Source organism: Dipteris shenzhenensis, chromosome 21 (assembly GCF_047967505.1).
Source record: "Dipteris shenzhenensis isolate YYH24624 ecotype China chromosome 21, Dip_SZ_1.0, whole genome shotgun sequence".
Taxonomy (NCBI): domain Eukaryota; kingdom Viridiplantae; phylum Streptophyta; class Polypodiopsida; order Gleicheniales; family Dipteridaceae; genus Dipteris; species Dipteris shenzhenensis.
In genome coordinates this window covers 19,344,927-19,359,324 of record NC_141616.1, presented here as the reverse complement: position 1 = coordinate 19,359,324, position 14,398 = coordinate 19,344,927, and the positions used below count along the sequence as shown (strand labels likewise).

Genomic DNA, 14,398 nt, shown 5'->3' with positions numbered 1-14,398 from the left:
CCATCGGGTGCATGGATAGACGAAGTATTGCCCACGGAGCAGTCGCTTGAACAACAGGTAGTGGATAGATCCAAGCCTCATTCATTACAATGGCTAATGGATTTGGAGCAGGATCGAAGATTGAAGATGTTCATGCAAAAGAGGCAGTTAGAGACTACTGTGGCTAGAGTGTGGCTGTTGGTTCAAGTGGAGCGACGATGCAGTTGTAGACAGAGTTACCTAAGAGTAGTGATGCAGGACAGGTCGGTGGCATTGTTGCACCTGTTCAATACATTTCTAGTTTGGATGAAGAGTAGAACTACAGTGATGGCTACGGAAGAGCCTCGCATAATAAAGTGTCGGTACATGTGTAGCTAAGCACATAAATCACTATAATGGTTGCTTTTGGATTGGAAATATCGAAGATGTCCGAAATGCGAGCATGCTTTTGGACAGGCAAGAGAAATAACAAAGGACGTTCAAATAGGCATTGCGACTATAGAGAGTGGATGTTTTTCTGAATGTTTTTCGAAATGAGATGCTTTGTAATTCTTGTTGTGTACTGAGTGAAGGGTGAGATTTAACTTACCGCACGTGGTTCTCTACCGATGCTATGCCTAAAATGATTGTTGCATACACTTTACACTATATAAGGCATCTGGACTTCAGTCCAGGGATGTGCATGTGTGGTTTGCACAGTCCACCGTGAGTGCCATCTGTTATTGCATAACCATGCAAGTTAGTAGCAGTGACCTAGAGGGGTGTGTGAGGGTAGGTTAGCCGCAAGGGTTGATAGTTCAGATCTCCAAGCGGTTGGGGTCTTCAACGGCTGCTTCTCTAACCGTCAGGCAATTTTGTATGCATGTTATTACTAGCATTCCGAGGTCATTGTGTACACAGATGTTGTGTGAGCTATTGCTCCGGAATACATTGTTCTTCAGCATTCCATCATTTTCTTGCATATCTGTATTCCGTTCTCGTGGATGTTATACATATCGTTTGTTTATTGTTTCCCATAGCATCTGTGTGTATTTATGATGCTACACATTCTTTGCATGTATTTGAAAATGGATATCCACCTTTTTCTTATTCCGAGTAGCTTGCATGATTTCATGCACTTTCCATTGACATCAACAAATAATATACAAACATGACATGTTTTATAAAAGTACCAAACCAGCAAAAAATGAAAACTCCAATTGCATGCAAAATCAAATGATTGACATCTACAAATTTAACAAAACATTCATCAAACACTATTAAACTATGTAAATAAACAATACCTCCCAAGGATCTTTGAAGAAAAAACGTGATCAAACTTGTCCTCCTCAATGGTCCCTCTTGTAATCCAGGATGCTGAAGTTGATGGATTTTTCTCCAATACTAATTATATGCTTCCAAACAACTCCAAATCTATTTGAAACCGTCTTCTATAAAAAAACTCAATAGTAAGAGTGTATCTTTTAAAACAAAAAAATCTTTCTTCCTCTTCAAATCATGTGTTAAAAGAAAACAACACAATTACCAAAACACGCTACAAATTAACTACTTCTTCAAAGTTCCATCATAAAATCTCGTTATTTTCATTGTCTTGCATTGTTCTAAAGGTTTTCTCACCTAAATCTCCATGCAAGTTGCTCTAATAGACCCTGATTTGAGTTGAAAACTAAAAACATTCTAAAACTACATGAATGAACGGTAACTGATTCTTGGAGCAAGGTTCTTTGAAAGAAAAATGTGATCAAACTTGTCCCTCCCATTGGTCCCAAATGTGTTCCAGGATTGATAAAGTTAATGGTTTTTGCTTCAAAACAAATTATATGCTCCCAAACATCTCAAAATCTATTTCAAGCAATATTCTATAGAAAACCATTGATAGTAAGAGTGGAAAAGTCTCATTTCTCATGGAATTTCTTACAAAACAAACAAAATTTTCAACATTTTCAAACCATGAAATAAAACAAAACAACACAACTACATAAAATGAACTACCAACTAATTGTTTCTTCAAAGTTACATCATTAACAAACAAATCTCCTCATAATCACTGTGTTGCATTGTTCCAAAGATTATCTCACCTAAACCTCCATACAAGCTGTCTGGATGGACCCCAAACCCTCACAAATGGTTCAAAATCATGCACCCTTAGAGATTGCAGCACGGAAAGTAACTAGTATTGAGAGATGGGCAAAAGAAAGATTGATTTTCATGCATCAGCATTTGCAATGACTGAAAGTCAATCTTCTTTGATCCTTTCTCAAAGAATCTCATCCAGTAGCTCCTTCTAAGATCCAAACACCCTGCATCATTGCTCAGAACATTGATTGCCTTGTCTTCCTGAATGAAATGATTTCAGATTGTGGGAGAATCTCAGATGAGAGAAGAAGTGGCAAGATTTGAAGGAGAAGCACCCAAAATAGAGAAAGAAGAAGGTAGGTTGAATCTCATTCAAAAATCTTGAACGTTTTGAAAGAAGAGAGTGAAATGGGAGGGAAATGCAGGTAGAGAAGAGAAGTGATGAGATTTGGGCATGAGAGTCCATCCCATGAGAGGGAGAATAGAGAAAGAAGCTTCCTAGCAGGAAATTTAAAAAGAGGGCTGGAGCAAAGAAAAATTCGAAATGGTGCTCAGAAATGAGGGGGAAGCAAGAGGAATGAGAGAGAATGAAAGGAGTGTGGTAGTTGGATGGGAGGATTTGGTTTCATGTCAAATGGTACAAGTTTGGTTGAGAAACTAGGTTTCTTAGTTTGGTTATAGCTAAAAAACGTGATTGGAGAGTTGAGGTAGCAAGTGGGTGCTCCACCTCATTATTTGGGCCATTGAATAAAGAAATAGAGAAGTCAGGCCACTTCCAATATTCTATTGCCCTCCACCAGCCAATATTCTATTGGGTTTTATTCACCTTATTCTTCCATGTCGCTAGCCCAAGGGCTCCCTTACAGGGTCCTTTTTGAGTCCAAATCTTTTGTAATGGGAATATATTCAAGTGTGATGTATAATCTATCTTCTATAGTGGATCATTTTAATGCAATAATATATTGTATTTTGTTAGTCTCTAGACTTTTGATTTCATTCTTGCATTTGTGATTCTTACTAGATTGGAAGATAGGAGAAAGAGAAGTATGTGTGATGTGCAAATATACTATTGATCATGCTGAATTCAAACCATCTACCTTACCACTCCAAGCTCGTGAGAAATTCTATGTGAGGGGGATTCCCTTCATGATTGCTGATTCAACAATTACTAGAGCTAGCCTTGGCTTATTTTCTCTCAAACCCATCGAGATTGGGAAAACTATTCTATAATACGAAGGACCAAACTACAAATATTCTAATTTGAGGACTCTATGTTCATTAAATCATCGAGCACTAAAATACTCTATTCTTGAGGACCCAGGAGTTGATGGTGAAGATAATCAAGTGATGTACATGATGGTAATGTGGGAGGCTACATAAACAGTTGTAGAGACTACATGGACTATGAAACGTATGCTATGTTACTCACCCACCCTAGAATCATGTTATTCTTGTGAGTTTAACAAAGAGGCTGCATATGGAAACATTACTTTACAAACAACTCGTGATATTGATGCAGGGGAGGAACTATTTGCAAACTATGATTAATTAAATTTTAAATGCTATCACTGATTTTGGCAAGAAGGATCATTCCTACAATCCTATTGTAGAGATTACAAATAGATGTGGCATCTATCAGGCATGAATTGGGGTTTTTTTTTTTTTTTAAACACCATTTTTTGCATGTAAGCTCACATGCAAATGTAAATGCACTACTTTTCTCCATTTAATCTGTAAGATGTGGAAAGAAAGTGATTGTTTTAGTACTTTAGTTTATGTTTTGTATATTCTAAATGATAAAAACCTATCTTGGGAAATTTGGGAATTCTAAAATGGGACTTGGGAGATTCCCAAATTTCCCAATATGGTGTTTACTCCAGTTTGGGAGCTTTCCATCACCCTAACAAGAATAAACGATGTGGAGACGAGACATAGAGAAAAAACAAACCTGCAGGTACAAAAAAAGGATGAACCAAAAGTAGAAGAGGCATGCATGTCGACTCTCCTCTTTGGTAGAGGTTTGTCTTCTACTTCTTGTTCTCTCCTATGCCTCCTTCCTCTTTTCTATTGGCACTCTTCTTCGGAGCTAGGGCTCGAGGCGGCTCTGGCTTCTCTTGTAGGAGCGGCTTTCTCTTTTCAGTTGGCAATCTTCTTCGAAGCTGGAGCTAGATGTGACTTTAGCTTCTCTCGAACCTATTCTCTCATGTGCTTCTTTCCCTCCCTGAAGTTGTGGAGTCCATGCTCGCCACTCCTTCCCTTCCCAGCCATGATGATCAGGTTGTGCAAGTGCATCACTCGTTATGGAATTTACACTTTCTGAGCTACTCATTAAGGCTCCCAACTATTGTTCAACTTCACTTGCATTTAGTTGAGAGCAAGGCCAGCAGAGCAAGGCCATGCCTTGTTATGATTATTCACGTACTCTTAAACATTATTTTATTTAAACAAAATATCAACTGAATATGAATCATTCTCAAGTGTGTGTGCTTTCAACTCATGCTATCTTATCGATGCTAAAAAGCACAAAAAGCATAGCAGGTTAATGTCCTTCCACTTGTTAAGTAATTTGCAACTCACAGTATAATCCACTACTATACCAACTCACTACATAATCCAATATTATAGAGCAAATTTCGTAGAGTCACTATAAAGTGTCAACCTATCAGCTGGTGGAGGCAAACATATAATAGCATCACATAACCAAGATAATCTAGATTAGCCTTTCCAATCCCACATCTGGTTGGGAAGGATTGTTATCAGGATGAACCGACCAACAAAAGCAGGCCATCATTCGAATAAATCCCATCTCTACTAACACCTATGTATATAAATAATACATAGATGGATATGATACATAAGAAGATCAAAAACATGCATCTCTCTCTCTCTCTCTCTCTCTCTCTCTCTCTCTCTCTCCTTTTCTCTCTCTCTCTCTCTCTTTCCCTATCTCTCTTTTCATATGGAATTGGCCATGAAATAGTATGTTTTTATTGTTGCATGGAAATTGCCATGAGATAGTATGGAACTTGCATAAAATTAAATATGGTGGTGTTTATAAAAACCATCTATAAGGCTTACATATCCTTGTTACATCACAACGATGAATCTCTAGAGTACAACCGTAGATTTTCTTGGGCCTTTGCTGCATCTTTTGATGGGATTTCTATTTTTTTGGGGCTCCCTAGAATTGTCCCTCTTCCATAATTGAATGCCACCTTCTCTCAGTAGCCACTCAATCGACTTTGGATGCATCTTGTACTGCATGTTGGGCACGTTTCCTTTGGCATGTAGTACTACATGTTTCCTTTGGCATGTTGGATGCATCTTGTACTGCATGTTTCCTTTGGCATGTAGTGTCTTTCTTTTTTTTTTTATTCCCTGGTTTTCATGGCTAACATTTCAGAAGGGACAGAAGGAGAGAAATCCTTCCACTTGCATAGCCTGTCGTTTGTGGAAATCTTGTCCACTATGACATGCCACATATGGAAGTTGAGCCTTTGGGAAGGATATAATGTGCAAACCAAGTGAAGGCGATGTTTCCACATCAGCAAGGAATCCCAGGGAGCCCAATGCCCCCATGCCTACTACACTACCAAAGGGATGTTAGAGTTGTAAGAGATTGGAAAATCCTTAAGGCCAAGTTTGTGAAGTTCCTTGCCTACATTGTTAATCCACCCTCGAAGCCCAGAATTGCAACAGAGGGTTGAGCTAGATGGCCAACAAGGCTTTAGTCATGCCAGGGTAGCTTGAATAAAATCCACTTGCCAAGAGGAGAGTTGAAATCGTTCAGACAACTCATGAATACTCAACCATTGATGCTAGTTTGCAAACTTCATAAATTGCTCTAAAATCTAAGACCCCTAGCATTTAGACGTTTTGCCAGACGAGGTCTCAATTAAACTAGTGCAACATGATTAACAAAGGGCCATCTGTTAATCCAAAGGATCAGAACCAAAGAACCATCTCCCGTAGGCCTCTATGAATCTTACCATGTACAAATACCCAATCGTTTCCTCTAAACCGAAACAAGTTTGGTGAAAATCTCTAATTGCGATAGTTTGAGCGGAAATTCAAAAAGCATAACATCTTGCCATGAACAACCGTCATTCGAGAAACCAAAGATACCCTATTGCTGCATCCAATGTCTGCCTATAACCGCCCAGGGCTGATGTGAAGAGAGCTTCAAGAATCAAGACCCACTTGGAGCAAAGAAGATCACACATGCTCTTAAACAACTCAATTCCAAACCCCCTTGCACCCTTAGGCATGTGTGATCATCTTTGCTCCAAGTCTATGTGTGATCGTCTTTGCTCCAAAGAAGCATCCAGTTTGAGTTATTCTACAAAACCCTTGCCTAAAACGAAGCTCAGCATTGTTTGTAGAATGAAATCCCAGTGTACTCTGCCGTGATACGCTTTCTCCAAATCCAAGTTTAGCCGCACAAACCTTTTGTTTTGCAACAACGCATAATCGATGGCAAGCAAGATATTTAAAAATGCATCATGGATGCTTCTCCCAAAAATAAAATCATACGGGTGTTAATGAGTAAGCGGGCCAAAGTGAACTTGATTCGGTTAGCCATGGATTTAGCAAGTACCTTATAGGCACTGTTCAACATAGTACGTGCATGCCAATCTTTCTGGAGTGGACGATTAGGTGATTTCAGAATTAATTTACTCACCCCTTAAATAATAGATGCTCGAAGTTGTCCCTTGGCACAGCAACGATGAAGACCTTACGAAATATAATTACATTGCCTAAAATTTTGCAAGTTCATGAAATTCGTAGGAGGTTGATTGCAGATACTTTGATGTGAATACTTGTCTAGAGAGGCATGAAATTCTCTCGCCCATTTTATGAGCTTGAAGTGTTCCCCACAAGAAAAATGTTTTATGTGAATGGTAAGTAGGTGAGGACTCAGAGGGTGGTTGTATTATCATAAAAAAATTGGTTTTTAGAAGGAATCTTAGCTGCAAAGATTTTTTCACGAGGAGGTGACTTGTGAGGTTGCCATGAAAAAACAAGGTGGGGATCCCACTAAGGCCTTCCTTTTGGAGTGTCATTATTAGTCTAAGTGTGAAGCCAGCTCGATAAATAACAAGTGTAAATTGGAAGGGAACGTACTTACGTGGGGCAAATCTTCCTCGTGCAACTTCTTTCTCTCTTTCTTCTACGTCGTCGTAGTGATTGTCTTCGTCTTCCTGTGTACAAGAAATTTGCGGCACTCACGCATCCAACCTTATCGCCATAGCTGCTCTCTCTTTCCTTCCTCCCCACAGCCAACCTGCATGCTCCTTCATGGACTCTTTCCTCTCCATCGCTTCCTCCTCCCTCCTCCTCCTCCTCCTCCTCCCTCTCCTCTACTTCCTCTGGAAACGCCACCCCTCCTACGGCTCCAACCCCGGCCTCCCCACCTTCCCCCTCCTCGGTTGCCTCCCCTTCATCCTCCTCAACAGACACCGCTTCTACCTCTGGACCTCTGAGGTCTTGAACAGTACCCCCTCCCTCACCACCCGCGTCGTCATCTGCCTCAAGGCCGGCCTCTCCACCGCCAACCCCGCTAACGTCCAGCACATCCTCAAGGACAGATTCGACGCTTACCCCAAAGGCCCCGACTTGTACCCCTACTTCGCTGACCTCCTCGGAAATGGCATCTTCAACTGTGATGGGCATCTCTGGAAGTTGCAACGGAAAGTAGCCAGTCGAGAATTCACCTCCAACTCGCTCAAAGATTTTGTTCTTGAAGTGGCCGAGACACAGATCTGTGACAGCTTGTTGCCCGCTCTGAGGAGTGCGTGTGAGTCTGGACGCCCTGTGGATTTGCAAGCCTTGTTGATGCACTATACATTCCGCTCTGTTTGCCAGCTTACTTTCGGAGATGATCCCACGAGCGTAGACAGCTCCGACAACGCAGTGTCTGTGGACACCTCCATCAAAGACTTTGCCCAGGCGTTTGACACCGCTCTCACAGTCACCGCATGGAGGTTTCTGACTCCTTATTTCGTCTGGACTACGAAAAGGGCCCTTAGGATTGGGGACGAGAAGAAGCTTCACGACGCCTTAGTCGTGGTGAACAGATTTGCCACCAACGTCATCGAGAGAAGAAAGAGGGAGTTCCAGCTTGGCCTGGGGACGGAGAGGAAGGATCTCTTATCCAGGTTCATGCGACTCGGAAAAGCAGAAGTGGGAGACTTACTCAACGATCATCCTGAAGAGGCACGCAACGGAGCAGAAGGTGAGGAAGGAAAGACCTTGTCCGATGTTCTCTTAAGAGACATCTTGTTGAGCTTCATCCTAGCAGGCCGTGATACTGTTACGTCTGGCATGGCATTTATTATTTGGCTCTTATCCACTCATCCACGTGTGGAGAAAGCTGTGCACGAAGAGCTTGCCGGGATTATCAGAGCACGTGACTCACAGCACGGCTCACATGAGAAATCGGCAAAATTTAGGACCTTCTCTTACGATGAATTGAGGAAAATGAACTACTTGCACGCAGCTCTGTCCGAGTCCATGAGGCTGTATCCACCTGCTCCATCTGATGCCAAGTATGCGTCAGAGGACGACACCTTACCAGATGGAACACAAGTCCGCAAAGGCTACCAGGTAGTATATAATGTTTTCGCCATGGGCAGGGCCGAGAGGTTATGGGGTAAAGACTGTAAGGAGTTCAGGCCTGAGCGATGGTTAGGGGAGGACGGGCAGTTTGTACCCGTGAGCCCGTTCAAGTATCCTGTGTTTCAAGCTGGTCCGAGAATTTGTTTGGGCAAGGACTTTGCCTATATTCAGATGAAATTAGTGGTTGCATCACTTGTTCGAGAGTTTGAGTTTATAACAAGTCCTCAATTTGAGCCTCACTTATCGTTTGGAGTAACTTTGTTGATGGTGAACGGGCTGCCATTGACTGTGAAGAGACGCCAACAGTCGTCTCTGTGAGACTACGGGTTTCTGCTGCTGTTCTGTATGCTATTTCTTGAGAATTGCGATTCCACACCCATGGATCTCTAGCCGATATCCAAAGTCCTGCTCCTCCGGGTAGCCTTGTGATCATAAGCATGTTTGCAATTTTAACACAGACAGGTCTACCATATTTCCGATCTTGTTTCGACTTGGAGTCTGCATGCCCACATACACTGTGGACACGTTTTACACAGTGTGTGAAACTTTGCTATATAGAAGTATATGAAAAACTTGCAGGATTGATATGACATGGTAGTTGCAGTTCGACAGATAAAGACTATAAATGATGGAATCTCTGTAATTCGATTGCAGAATTTGCAGTTCGACAGATAAAGACCATAAAGGGTGGAATTACGGAATCTCTGTAATTCGAATGCACAATTGCAGTTCAACAGATAAAGACCATAAAGGGTGGAGTTCATGTAATTTGAATGCAGACTTGTAAATATCTTGTATGAATTTATGTTAAATGTCCTCTTATGTTTGTTTATTTCTCTTTTTGTTTTTTATAGAGAGTACATGCATCCACCATGTCCCATTTGGGACCCAAAAGTAAGGGGCTTAGCACATGGGAAGAAATAGGATGGGAATGGGAAAAGGTGGTCTCAAGTGGTTCCATGCATATTTCTATCCTATTCCCATCCCACCATGTGCTAACAAAATCTTGAACTAGGGATGGATTTAGGAGGAAGAGGACACATGGCATCATTTCATGTGTTTAGGAGGTGGGGACCACTTGGGAACAAGGATACATGTCATCCTTGTATGTTTTTGAATCCCTTAAAAAGGGGAACCCATTCTGGCTGCCAAGGTCTAGAGGCCATGGTCTAGGATGGGAGAAAAAGTGGCTAATCCCATTCTAAGTCCATCCTAGACCACTTGGTGTAGGATGGGAGTAATGATGACAAAAAGATTCCCATCCTAAACCCATGCTAGCCCCATCCATATGCTAAGGCCCTAAGTGGATGCTAATTAGCTAACCCAGGCAGTTTACCTACCAAAGTTTAAACTCTCTCCTTTAATGGCGTAGATGGGAGGATGCTTGGAAGCATTTGGGGTCTCTCATAGTCTTACCTACAACATTCTAGCTCAGTGTGTTCTCGCCTTCAACAATCTATTCAGCCCTTTTCCATTTTATTGATAGAAAGTTTTGTATCTCGGAGGCACAGCATAGCATAATAATTAGTAAGAGAGGCTTCTACTGAAATTTGTGTGCCATTGGTGGGCCTCCTACTGTATTGGCAATAAAGTTTGATGGAAAGTACTTGGACAAATCATGAAAGATAGGGTTGGTCAATGAAAATGAAAATAGTGCAAAGTCTAAAAGATTTCACTGATCGCTAACTCTTGTTTCCCGAAGAAAATATGCTTTGCAAACTTTTCCAAGAAATTGAAGTTTCAGAATGCTAAGTGCCATATTTTGGTTTCTCAACTGCATTGAACTCTTCAAATCTACATGGCCATATCTCTTGTGCCATATTGTAGAAATTGACATCTGCTTTTGCTAAGCTAACATGGCATGCAAGTATGGTACTGAAGCTTGCATTCTAAACAAGCATCCTTCCTTCACTACTTTTTCCACTAGGTGATATCCTCTAGATTTATCCCTGATTGTGCTTCCACAAAATTTCCCTCAATTGCTGCTAGATTGACCTCCTTGACTATCATATTGCATCTTGTAGTAAACTCTTTCATAATGTCCAAACTTATGATAGTACTTGCACTGAATGTTTAAAATGTTGGTGGATGCATTATCTCTTCCTTAAAATCTCCCTCTATTGGGATGATTTTCTCTTGTATGATGATGTTAATGCTGCTGTCAATACTAATTTTGATGTTGATGTCCACTTCTCTGGGATGCTCTACCTCTGCCTCTACCTTTGGCTGAGGCTGTGAATGCCTGATCATTAGAATGACCTATCCATGCTTGAATGGCTTAAGTCCTTAGTTCTTCACCAAGTAAAACTGATTGTATTTTTTCTAGTGTTGGAATTTTCCTTTGAATGACAATACTCTGGATTAGATTCTCATATCTCGCTCTCTGTCCATTCAAGATGACTTGAACCATCTCTATGGGATTTATAGTATGTCTTGCTGCCACAAATTGATTGTTGTAATCCTTGATTCTGAGTACATAAGCATGACCAATTTCACTACTATTGTAGAAACTCTAGTTGATCTAGCTCCTTAGTGTGAGAATCCTGGATGTGTTCTTAGACTCATGAAGAGTTGTGAACGTGTCTCATGCTTCTTTGGATGTCTTGACTATATTTAGTTGTCCAAGCATGATATCTTGCACATTTTTCTTTATTAAATTATACATATATTTGTCTTTCTTGTCCTAATTTGCCTGTGCTACGACAATAGAAGGATCTATTACTAGTGTGGATAGAATTGGTGTAGGCATAGACCCCTCTCTTTGTGTTGTGGCAGCAGTGGAAGTTGTTGCTCCTCCACTAGATGGTCTAGGTGTAGACCCATCTACATATGCCCATTTGTCTTTAGATATAAGAATGGTCTCCATTTTATATTCTCATGTGCCAGAATTGGAGTTGTCCAACTTAGCATATGCCTCCAAATTGAAGTTGCTAGTAGTAGACATATGTCACGAACCGGTTGGAGGATGCACATGTGTGAAAGAATGATGGATAATGTGAGAAGCATTGGCCCTCCAAATGGGGTGGAAGGAGTGCCCACAAGAGTGTATTTTTGCTATGGACCACTAGAATGCTCATCCAATCCACACACTACATATGAATGCATAATGGATGCACACATTCCATCCATACGAGAGGTCACAACCTCTCATGACTCTTGGGATCCATCCCGTAGGCATACCCCATCATTCTACCCTTAACCTATGATTCTTTTTATGCCTACCATTTATTAATGCATACCCATGCATTCCTACCCATTCCTATCCTAGGACCTACATATGTGAGTACACCATTTATTCCATATCAATTAATATATCAAATACATTATCCATATGGCCTTAGCCATTGAAGCCTACCTTTTAATTTATACATTTCAATCAACCTAGCCTAATACATTCTAGGCTACAAAATCGAGTCGTGACATGCCCTCTTGCTTGGGACATAGATGTCCTCATCTACTAGGTACTCTTCTTTGCCTTCATGGGTTTTAGCACTCTTTAGGTTCTTGCATAAACTTCCAAACAACATCTTCAATGTTTCATCTTCATGTCTAGTACTCCTACTAAGCAAGTCCAACATTAGTATGTTTCTTTAAATCAAATTTCCAAATAAATCAATAAGAAAGACAGAGTACTTATCTTTCATGTTGTTTTTTCCATGTACTCCTTTTCTTTGGACATTCCTATAAAGACTAATTCGACTTTATCCATTATGGTTAGTAGGAATCTAGATCCATTCTACTTTTCCTTTCCAATAAGATACCATTTCCTAATCTATCTCTCTCATATGCATGCATTGGTCCAAGTTCCAAGTGACCGGCTTGGAACCATTAGTTTTAGGTTGATCAGACCCAAAACTTACAAGATAGGCCTAACTTACAAGATCAAGATCACCAAATCTTACTTGAGTACTCATTCTAGACCACCAAGTCTAATTGTGGATCCACCCATCGTCATGTGTCCATGACTTACCAATTACTTGACATCTCTCTAAGGTCACCAAACCTAAGCTCACTAGACCTTACTAAGCGCTTACATATCAACTACCTAGTCCAACACCTAGGTAGGACTATGGACCCTTTCAATGATCATTCCAAATGAATCATTGTTTTTGATACTCTAGATACTATCCTAGTCTAAATTAAGGTCACAAGACCTATAGCCATGTATAGGCCCCCACTTGCTATACTTAGCCAACTTCTACTAAGTTTCCTAATATGTCTTCTAGCACCCTCTTGCTTGGGAAGAGCCCAAGTACTATCTTGGCTCATCAACCCAACCTAAGCGAATTACTTAGCCATATCTAGTTCTCTCAGGGACCATGGATGCCTTCCAAAGGATCCAGTTTGCCCAACGTCTCTGTACAATACCAGTGTGTACATTTCCAAGGTAATAGTTGTGCACATGCTCAATTCTTGAGTTTTTCCTATTTCTATTGTATGATCCTATATCATATTTTTTGGGATCATCAGTTGATCAGATTGATTTCTATTGGGTATAACTAGTTGATTACATATTTTTGTATTCGATATGTATAGGCTCATTGTGTGACCGTACCATTGTAGTTTTCATGGACTCGTATTTTGTATTCACTACGATGGTTGTATACATGTTCATACACATCATTGTATTAGATTCTATTTTATACATGATGTCCGTTGTCTTCTCAATGGGATTTGTTGTGTTTGTAAAACAAAAAATTGTTTATTAGTAATAATGTTGTAATTGTGTTTTGTGCTTTAGGACATTTTAAAGATGTGAATAAGAAAATTTGTGCACATACTAACGAAATACGCATGTGGACTTATCTGTTGGTCCCTACTAGCATGACTACGTATGAAAAATGGTGCACGTACTAACAAAATATGCATGTGGACTTATCTGTTGGGGATGAAACTTTGCACGACTCTTAGGCCACCCTAGACATACATCCATGCAAGATTTGGTCTCCAACTGATTTGGTATGCGCCACATGGAAGGTATAATGCATACATTTTTACAATCCCTACTAGCACGACTACGGCAAAGCTATGGCGCACGTACTAATGAAATACGCATGTGGACTTATCTGTTGGGGATGAAACTTCGCACGACTCTTAGGCCACCCTAGACATACATCCACACAAGATTTGGTCTCCAACGGATTTTGTATGCACCACGTGGAAGGTATAATGCGTACATTTTTACAATCCCTACTAGCACGACTACGTATGAATAATGGTGCACGTACTAACAAAATACGCATGTGGACTTATCTATTGGGGATGAAACTTCGCACGGCTCTTAGGCCACCCTAGACATATATCCATGCAAGATTTCATCTCCAACTGATTTGGTATGCTACACGTGGAAGGTATAATGCGTACATTTTTACAATCCCTACTAGCATGACTACGTATGAAAAATGGTGCACGTACTAACCAAATAGGCATGTGGACTTATCGATCGGGGATTAAACTTTGTACAACTCTTAGGCTCCCTTAGACGTACATCCACGCAAGATTTGGTCTCCAAGTGATTTGGTATGCGCCACGTGGAAGGTATAATGCGTACATTTTCACAATCCCTACTAGCACGACTACGTATGAAAAACGGCGCACGTACTAACGAAGTACGCATGTGGACTTATCTGTTGGGGATTAAACTTTGCACGGCGCTTAGGCTACCCTAGACGTACATCCATGCAAGACTTGGTCTCCAACTGATTTGGTATGTGCCATGTGGAAG

At 40.8% G+C, this 14,398-nt stretch overlaps 1 pseudogene; it reads left to right on the top strand.

The window, feature by feature from the left end:
• The first annotated feature begins 7,181 nt into the window (after positions 1-7,181).
• On the top strand, positions 7,182-9,486 carry LOC147888596 (cytochrome P450 CYP94D108 pseudogene; annotated as a pseudogene).
• The last annotated feature ends 4,912 nt before the right edge of the window (positions 9,487-14,398 follow it).